This window comes from Pteropus vampyrus, unplaced genomic scaffold (assembly GCF_000151845.1).
Source record: "Pteropus vampyrus isolate Shadow unplaced genomic scaffold, Pvam_2.0 Scaffold81, whole genome shotgun sequence".
Lineage (NCBI taxonomy): Eukaryota > Metazoa > Chordata > Mammalia > Chiroptera > Pteropodidae > Pteropus > Pteropus vampyrus.
The window spans coordinates 3,823,135-3,833,577 of NW_011888862.1; the positions used below are offsets into that span (position 1 = coordinate 3,823,135).

At 37.2% G+C, this 10,443-nt stretch overlaps 1 protein-coding gene and 1 pseudogene across 6 annotated transcripts in view; both read left to right on the plus strand.

The window, feature by feature from the left end:
* Positions 1 to 10,443, plus strand: part of GLRA2 (glycine receptor alpha 2) — a 194,564-nt gene that overhangs the window by 125,130 nt on the left and 58,991 nt on the right. The window lies entirely within an intron of this gene.
* On the plus strand, positions 509 to 627 carry LOC111741756 (annotated as a pseudogene).

The window sequence follows — 10,443 nt, forward strand, 5'->3', positions numbered from 1 at the left end:
ATTCCAGAAGATATGTGTCAACAGTTCAAATATCATAGTGTAATATCCACTGTAGAGCATTCCATCACTGAGATAATTACATGCAAACGTGAATATATTCTTTATTCTTCTCCTATTTAAACTGAATAACACCAAGACCTTAATCATCTGTGAAAGTGGTACTGTTGCATGAGGGAAGAATTTGCTAATAAATGAAGTTCAAGTAGGAGCTTTTAAATAATTCCAGAAAATTGTTTTTCCCATACTTTGTAATTCTAAATCTGTGTCTAGGGAACATTGTGCTTTTTTCAAATGTAAGGATCGGAGTGCTGAGAGATTTCAAAGTAAAACTATGCCTGACATTACAATTACTTTATAATTACAATATAAAATTATGTTACATAATTAAAATATAAATTTACATTTTATATTATAATATATATATCACCGAATTATAGCTAAACTCCATGTTACTGTATTCAGATATCCCACAGTAAAATCAAGTTTGTTGAAACGCAAAGCTCTGAAGGCCTATGGCCACGCTGCCCTGAACAAGCCCGATCCTGTCTGATCTCGGAAGCTAAGCAGTGTCGGGCCTGGTTAGTACTTGGATGAGAGACCACCTAGGAAGACCAGGTGCTGCTGTAGGTGATAAAAAATAAAAAAATAAGGGATTGTAAACTGACAAGGTCCTTGCTATCTGTGAGGTCAACCAAGGGTCAACCAAAAAAAAATAGCTTGTGCATTGCATTTTTTTTATTATAATAAAGACAGCCTACTCCTTTGCTTTCCATTTCATCACAATCTCATCTCCACCTCAGTGCCCCCAAGTGCACATTTTCATTTGCATCCCTGTTGAGAAATCGCCTAAAAAAAAAATTAAAAAAAAGCTCTGAAGAACACAGCCAAGTTAGAACATATGTGACTAACTGCGTAGCGTGCTTTCTCAAGGCTGTCCTCTAGTCTCGTCTTCGCTTGTCTGAGCCGACACTAAAGAGGGATTAGTGGACATAAATGAGGGCAGGGTCACCCTGATGTCCTCGAGGTAGAAGAACATGGCTCTGTTCTCCCGCTTGGAGTTTTCTTTCCACACAGTTAGCGTGTGGATGCATTTTTAGTCTTCGAAATCAGAATCCACCTCTGGTGAGCTTACAATGACATCAGTGCCCTAAGCATGATACTGAAAATATATAGGGACACAATAGCCTGGATTTTCAAGATATTCCAAAATGGAGGCGAGTGGGAGCTATCTGGATAGAAACAAATAAGCCAGGTGTGATAAGCACGCTGAGTAGGGCCTGTCTGTGCACTGGCAGTTCTCTGAAGATTGGAAGTAAGGGCTTACTTGGGTGAATCCCAGAATCTTGACGTTTCATTTTGGAATTAGAAGCTGGGTTACAACAAACCAGGAGAGATCAGAGCCAAGCTGGGCTGTCGGGAGCATCTGTGGAGCAGGGAGGTGAGCGCCTGCCAAGCTCTCTATTACTCTCGCGGTGGTGGCTTCCCCTTCTCCCTCCTGTACTCTGCGAAAAGACACCTGGAATGGGCCTCACTCCATTTTTTTCCAGCCACCCCCGACTTACTTACTGCTAAGACGATGGCCTGATCAGATTCCCATGAGAAGTCTGTTATTCTTGGTGAAAATAATCTACACTGAGGGTTCCCATACAAACCCTGCCTGACCCTTTGATGACCACTGTTCCCTGTAGCTGCCCTTTTGGATTTTTTGTTTCATTCTCAGAATCAGGCCAGAGGAGGTTTCTATAGCTTGGTACTTAGTTTCAGTTCTCAGGATATTTCCTTAATTGCTTCCCTCTGCATCCTCCCAGTATTTGTGAGCTATGTTTTATACTGGGCTCAGTTGCTTGCATTTTTGTATGATGTCGTTTTCCATTTTTTTTCCCCTCAAATATCATGAAACCTCACTACAAAATATGGGGTCTATGCCATGGGTCCATCTGTGTTATGACACAGCTCTCTGCATATTTCTTTCATAAGTGTACACAGATTTTATTTTCTAACACGGATCGCTTCGTACACCCAGGAACCGCCCTACTGTGGTCCAGACCCAGCAATACTTGCATCACCTGGGAGCTTGTTAGAGATGCAGGCTCTCAGGCCCCACCCCAGCTCTGCTGCATCACAATCAGATCCCTGGGGGATTCATGTGCACCTTACAATTTGAGACACACTGGGCCAAGGCAGTGGTTTTTGAAGCAGGGGTTGCACGTTAGTCACATGAAGAACTTAAAAAAAAAAATACCAAAGTCGTGTTCCACTCCTAGAGATTCTAATTTAATTCGAGTTGGGTCCCTGATATGATTATTATTTTTAAGTTTCACATTTTAAAGGACAGCCACAATTGCGAAATACTTCTAGAATAGGCAACAGTAGGTAAAATTTGTATCCTTTTAGCAGTACATGTTGTAAGGTCAATGTTGTAAGGACCGGAAGATCCACAAATTGCCCTTTGTACAGTGCTTAGCATATTGGTCATTCAAATACATGTTCATAGTTGGTAGGGTACTAAAGCAGAAGAGAGATGACTAGGGTTCAAGTCCTGGCTCTGCAAGACATGACAGACATCTTTGACCTTGGGCAAACCACTGAACTTGCTGAGAAGTCAATTTCTTTGTCAGTCAAATGTGAAAGAGTTCCTATTCTAGTAGTTATTCAGTCATTCATTTTTTAAACAAATATTTACGAGCATCTATTCTGTTCCAGATACTGTTTCAAGCACTGAGGATACAGTGGTAAATAACTAAGACAGGAAAAACTCTTGTCCTCATAGAACTTATAATGTAATGAGACATGTATAACAAGCGAATAAAAAATATAAAGCAGAATAGAGGTATAGGTAGTGATAAATGCCAAGAATAAAACTAAAGCACAGTAAAGTGTTGGAGTGGTAAGCTGTTAGGTGGGAGGGCGGAAAGCTAACTCAGATGAGTGATCTGAGAAGACCTCTCCGAGGAGGGCACATTTGAGCAGAGACCTGAATGATGGAAGAAGCAATCCAGGTAAAGATAAGCAGAGAGTCTGCAAGAAGAAAATCCCTGGGCAGAAGCATGCTAGGAGTGGTCAAGGGGTAGATACAGGGCAATGGTAATTACAGCCGGATTCTTTGCAGATATCTCTAGTCTATGACTTAAAAGATTTATTTAAGTGTTGAACCTTAGTGCATTTATGGGAAACATAAATTTCCTGAAGACAAAAATATCGAATATTTGAGGCAGCAGAACAGTAACAGAGAACCAGAGCATCATCATCATTGGCTCAACCTCTCTACTTCTCACCATAGTAATTTACTTTGGAATCCGCAGGCCTGCGCCCCGAAACACGCCCAGAGGTATTTACTACTCTAGGCAATGCCTTGAATTCAACAGATTTACTCCTGTTCTCTTGTGAGATGAAAAGGTACATTTAGGCACTTTGCTGCATTTTTCTCTTCCCCTTTGATTTATCGAAGCTCTGTGAACGGCTCGTAAGTCCAGGATCAAGAGAAAGCCGGCCCTCTGGGCCTGGTGTCCAGAGCGCTGGAGCACAGCTCTGGGTCCAGACTTCAGGAGTCTCTAGTTCCCATCAAGAAGCAAAATGTTGTGGTTTTATTTCTACAATTCAACGGCCAAAGTGCATCTAAGGTTCAGAGTTTGCGTCCTAAGTATAGGAGGTTGATCACAAAATTTTGATCACAAAATCTTGAAGTAAGAATATAAGCCCCCAAAGAAACGATGCTTGATGATGATCCTAAGTAATGACAATTAATGTACCCATTACAGGTGTCTTTTTCACATGCTATTTGGCTTCAGTAGTGCAGGATAAATACTCGTAATAACAACACTGACTAACACAAGATAAACTTAATTACATTTCTTCTCTCTTCTAAGTACCTCACACGGGTTATCAGATTTAATTCCTACAATTCCCTTATACGTTAGTTACTGTCATCTTCATTCTCAGGAACCTGAGTCATATAGAGATTGGGCAACTTATCCAAAGTCATACAAGAAGTGACTGGACCAGGCTTCAAAGTCCAGACATTCTGGTTCCAAAGCCTGAGCTCACACTCATATGGCTTACCTGCTTGACAAACACCTACTTATCTTATAAAATTCAACTTGAGTCTACTCTCTATGCAGCTTTCCCGTATCTCTCCCTCATCAGGTATAAATACTATAGCAAAAGCTATATAATTACCGTTTTAAGTTCTATGTCAGACTCTGTGCTTAGTGCTGCACTTACGTAACCCTGCCTCCAGGCCAGGCAATAAAATGATTTTATTCCAAGGCCCACACTGTAAAATTAAATTGTAGTTTTAGTCTTTATTGCATTCTCTCTAAAAACTCCAGAAGGGGAATTACATTCATAACACAGAGCAACACTTAGAATCCCTCTCTCGCTGTGCCCGCCCCCCACGCAGGCTCCAACATCCCTGTGCTCCACGAAGCAGTGCATGAGAGCTGCCTCTAATCCCATTGCTTCCAAACTTCTAAAACTCTCTTCCTGAAACCTATCCATGAATGGCTTTTCCGCTCTCTCTCCCTCCCTCCCTCCTCTTCCTCCTCCTTTCTAAATTCACTTTTTTCTCTCTAGAGTAACTTGGTATCCTTTCCAGTATAAACCAGTCTATTATGTTTTAAGCTTCTTTCACCTTGGCCTCGGTTGCTGAATTGACTGACCTCATCACAGGGGCGGCAGCCCTAGTGACAAAGAAACCGTCTTCTCAGAAGAAAAGGAGAAAAAAGAAGACAGTGGCCATTCATGTTTATATTTTGCCCGTGTCATACACACTTTCTCAATTTATTATTATCACTCTGAGATGGGTTTAAATTTTTGTCATTTTAAGATTTTAAAAAATGAGAGATAGCTCATTTACATGATAAGATAGGGTAAATTAATGTAGATCCAGAACCTGAATACAGTCCGAGTAAGTAAAAGACCTAAGTTTAGCCAGATCAGACATTGGATATATCATCTAATCCCTTCGATCCCCATTAAGGGCTCCAGTGTCCTCTAGAACAGGGATCCACAAGCGATGGCCCATGGGCCAAATCCAGCCCACTATCTGTTTTTATAAATAAAGCTTTATTGGAATGTAGTTACAGTCATTCATTTATATAGTGTCTACGGCTGCTTTTGCACCACAAAAGCAGAATTGAGTAGTTGTGACAGAAAATGTGTGGTCCAAACCTAAAATAATTACTATGTGGCCCTTTACAGAAAGTTTGCTGACTCCTTCTCTAAGAAGATGATTCTCATAACACATCCAACAGTTAACTAGAAACAGGCCAATTCACCCCAAATAGTTTTAAAATAATTTGGTAATATGATAAATTGTAAATGTGGTAAACTGGTCAATCAGTGAATTTCTTTCTTGCAAACAAGGTTCTGGAAATTTTTTTCAATCAACGAATTCATTCAAGAAACATTTATAGAGTATCTACTATGTGCCAGGTTCTCTTGGAATTTATGAATGAAAAAGACCCACATACTCTTATAGGTTACAGTCCAGCAGAGGGAGACAGATAATAAACAATACACATAATAATTAATGGTATTTTGAAAGGAGATATGTGTTGGGGAAAATAAAATAAAAAAGGCCTACAGGAAATTAAGAACACAAATAGAGGCATATAATTTTAAATAGTGTGGTCAGAGTAGACTTCATTGAGAAGATGATATTGAGCAAAAACGGAATAGAGTGAGGAGAAAGGCACATAGATACCCAGGAAAGAACATTCCAGGCACAGGTCACAGTCAGCACAAAAACTCTAAGGAAGGAGCAACAAAGAGGACAGTGTGTCTGGAGTAGAGAGTGAAGGAGAAATCAGGACATGAGGTCAAAGTGATTACGGAGGACGGTCATGTAGGACCTTGTTGACCATTGCAATGATTCCAGCGAATAGTCTAAGTGAAATGTGGGCCATGGAAGGTCCTGAACAAAGAAGTGACATGACATATGTTTTAAGAAGGTTACTGCAGTTGCTTTGTTGATGACAACCTGAGAGAACAAGGGAGGGAGCAGGAATACTAGTTAGGAGGCTATTGCAGTCATTCAAATGAGAGATGATGGAGAGTGAGACAAGTGGCTGGCAGCGCAGAGATGAGGAATGGTCAGATTCTGCTGGATGTATATTGGAGTAGAGCCAAGAGAACTTTCTGATGAACTGGATGTGAAATTTAACAAAAGAAAGTAGTTAAATTTTTTAGCATAGCAGCTGGAATGATGGAAGTACCAACCAACACGACTATGAGAAAGACTGCAGACAGAGCAGATCAGTACAGATGTCCATTAGACATCAAAGTAGAGTTACTGAGGTGGCATTGGATATACAAGTGTGGAGTTAATATAAGGTTCTGGCTAGAGATGCAAATTTCATTGATTGAAATACAGCTTATGGCATTTCTTTTACTGTAAATTCTTTCATGGCAGGACCCTCTCTCGTTCATCTTTTTATCTCTAGCCCTTAATATGGTGCCAGGAGTAAAATGAATAACACTGCACTTTACTGATATTCGAAGATGCTATATGAATGAATGAATGAATGAATGAACAGATCAAATTACACAAATTACAAATATTTTCCTTCTGTAGAAGAGAAAAGACCTCAAATTGTTTCATTTACTTTTAATAGTATTTAGGAAGCCATGTTCAAGTAGGTGTCATGGTAAAGGATCAAATATGACCATCAAACTTGGCAGTGTGCTGTCTTTCCTATCATTTTAGTTGTATGAAGAGTTAATAAATACACTGGCATTCCTACTTCTTGTTAGTCTTGATATAAGAGAATGATTCATATTGATCAAAGAAGAGTGGTCCATTTCTGGACAAGCTGAATGATCAGAGAAATTAAGTTCGAAAGAAAAAAGGCAGGAAAATTCATCCATCTGGGCAAAATTCTATGGTTGAAACTATACACAAGAGAAAAATGATCAATTCTAGGAAGTAGATAACTTTGCTAAAACTTAATTTTAAAATAGAAAAGATTTATCAATACCATCCAGTCTGAATTAAGTACATTTTCACAGATTGCTAATAACTTTGAGCTGAATAATATCTCAAGCCCATGATTTATTAAAACTTGCAACTCTGTCCAAGTGAATATAATACTTATATAAATATTTTACCACTTTTAATTTCCAGATCATATTTGTGAATGGGGGTAGGATAATTAGGTGGATAGAACCTAAGTGCCAGGACATCTGGGATTTATTATTTTCCGCAATAATTCCCAGTTTGTCACTATAATTCTTTTTGTTGACTTGTGATAAATGAGGATGAATTATACATTCTAATATCTCTATCTCCTTAGAATTCATGAAGTAGAACACACATACATTCACACGCAAAAACCTATTAATGAAAATTCACGATCACCACCACAATTTTACTTAGGCATATATAACTTGAATTCAGAGTTCCAGAAAGATGAGCTCGTATTTATTCACATTAACTTAAGGTTATATATTACTGCACAGAAAGATGAGCAACACAATTCACTGAAGCTAACTCAATTTCAAAACTGTATTTCAGATGTGAATGATGACAAAAAATAGAGAAATTATTCTAGTAAGAATTCCTGGCCACAAACAAAATGTATATGAATGTTCAGGCTTTAGAGGTTTAGCTGCACTTGATTTATAAAAATGTTTATTTAATTTTCTGAACAGGTAATACATTCACACAAATACTCATACGAGGTATTTTTTATGTCTTCCCTGACCTCATCTTCCACAGGCCCAGTTCCTAAGTTTGTACCCCTATCAACAGGTCAATATTCCTGTTTATTTCCTGTTATATTTATCGGGAACACATTACGCTTACAAATTTAACCTATAAAAGGATTAAAACATATATGAAACCTTCCTACGAATGTACATGGAATGTCTTTTCATTTGTTCAAATTAACTTTTGTGTTCCTGTACATTTTGTATTAAATTTCTCAAATATTTTATTCTTTTCTATTGCTATTGTGAATTAGTTATTTTTATATTTCATATGAATACGACTTTTGATTTCTATATATTATTTTTATACTTTGCTACCTTACTGAATTCTCTTAATACCTGCAGATTTTTCAGTTGATTCTCTTGGGTTTTCCAAGTAGATTGGTATATCATTCACAAGCAGTTATATTACCATCCCCTTTCTAATTTTTATACCTCTGGTTGTTTTATCTATTTGCCTTAATGTCTACCTCTAGCATCATGTTGCATGATACTGGTAATGTGGGCATCTTTGTCAGGTTTCAGACACTAGTTATAATTCTACTAGTGTTTCCCCATTAAACATAGTTTTTGGTTTTGCATTCATATTTTCCATAAATTAATATTATTGACTGCTTTATCAAGAATTTAAGTTGAATTTTAGAAACATCTGTTTAGTGTATCAGTAAATTAACCTATAAGTTTTCACATCAGATTTCCAGGCTAAGATGGTTTCACGGAGGACTTCTAGTATACCTTGAAAGAGTAAATAATTCAAATCTGTTTTGTCTATTCTAGAACCTAGTGTATGAAAAACTTCTAAATCATAAAGCAAATGTAACAGTGATACCAAAATTCCTCAAAAAGTCTACATGCACACACACACACGAAAGATAATTGCAGATGAGTCTTACTTAGGAAAATGGATGTAATAATTCTATGTGGCAAACAGTTCAGGAAGGCATTAAAAAATAATGTTATGACCCAGTAGGATTTATTCAAGAATGCGAGGATAATTTGCTATAAGAAAATCTATCACTAAAATACTTCATATTAATTTATCAAAGAATAAAAATCATATGGGAAATATGCTGAAAAAAGTAGCACTTGAAGAAATGTCTCTATTTCTTCTAGAGAAATGGTCTAAATTTTTTTTAAATTTCTTCTGGGATAAGTTTCAGTAAATCATATTTCTTATAATACTGTCTATTTCATTCAGGTCTTGAAATATACATGTTTAAGTTGAACAAAGTAGTCTCTTGTGAGTCTTAATTTTCTTGTTTTATTCGCTATTATTGTTTCTTATTTTATATAGTTATATTTTCTCTTTCTCGATTAGTCAAGCAATTTACCTTGTTGTTTTATATACAAAGCTAGTTTTTCATTGTATTTATTTTTCAAATAATTTAGTTTTTGTAATTCATTAATTCCTGCTTTTATCTTTATAATTCCTTCCTTCTACTTCTTATATTTTGTTGTTTACTGATAAAAATATTAAAAATCATTCTGAGCACTGCTTTAGATATACCTTATAAATTATAATACATGTTGTTTTATTACTATTTTCTAGAAACTATGCAATTTCAGTTTATATCTTCTCTTTTATTGAAGGATTAAGAGAAATTCATTCTTCCCCCCAAAATGTAAAGGCTTTATTTCCTGGGTTTTGTTGTTCTAGTTTTTGTTCTTTCTAGTTTTGCCATAACATCATGAGAAAATGTTTGCTGTATTACTTCCAGTTGTTGAAATCTGGTGATAGTGCTTGCATTTAATTTTTGTGAATATTCTATAGGCATTGCAAAAAAGGTACATTCTTTATTTAGAGAGTTCAAAAAATTATCAGTTAGATCTTTCCCATTAATTATGTTATCAGGTCTTCCATTTGTGCTCAGTTCAAGTCTCAACTCACTGGACATCTTCTCTGATACATGTTTTCAAACCATGCACATCCTAAGCCCAGACTGACTGCTTTCCTCTGCCCCTCTAGTACCTGTACTTCCTGTTATTTTAACAATTCCTGCACTGTAATATAATTGCTTATTTACTTGTCAACACATTAAGGTCCTTGAGAACAGGGAGCATATCTTGTACAATGTTGTATCCTCAAGACCTGACAGCACTTGGCACATAGAAGGTTCTCAGAATGATTTGTGGAATAAATGAATGAATATCTCCATAACTTTCCCCCCTTTAGAATTCCTCTTAGAAAAGAGGACTGGAGAGAGCGAACAATACACTGAGAAGAAAATATTAAGGCACTGGAGATGCCTTGCAAATAGGTAATCTTTCAAACAAGTCCCATGATTCCCATGCAGACACTGGCAACCTACCCTATTGGTTCCCAGATGTGGTCGGTAGCATACCATCTGCCCAAGTATACCAGGAAAAATAGCAAAGTGGCCAGTGTTCATCACCAGCATTTTCTACTTCTTTAATGCTGCTCCCTGCCCCTGAAGAAGCCACTAATCTCATGTGACTGCTCTGGTTCCAAAGTTCAGAAGCCTCCTCGGTCCTTTTTATCCCTTCTGCAATGGAAATTCCAGCCAATTCAAGCCGGTCTCAGTTGAGTACTGGTTTTATTAAAGTAATTTGCAATGAGCTGTGACCGATTCTATCGATTTAATTTTTCAGGACATATGTTTGTCCCCAAATGGGAGCCTGCTAATTTAAATAAATTTTTAGTTAGTTGTTACTTATCTTTTCTGAATACCACCCCCCCCATGCTTAATTATGCCTTTGAAATGCATGGAATCGGCA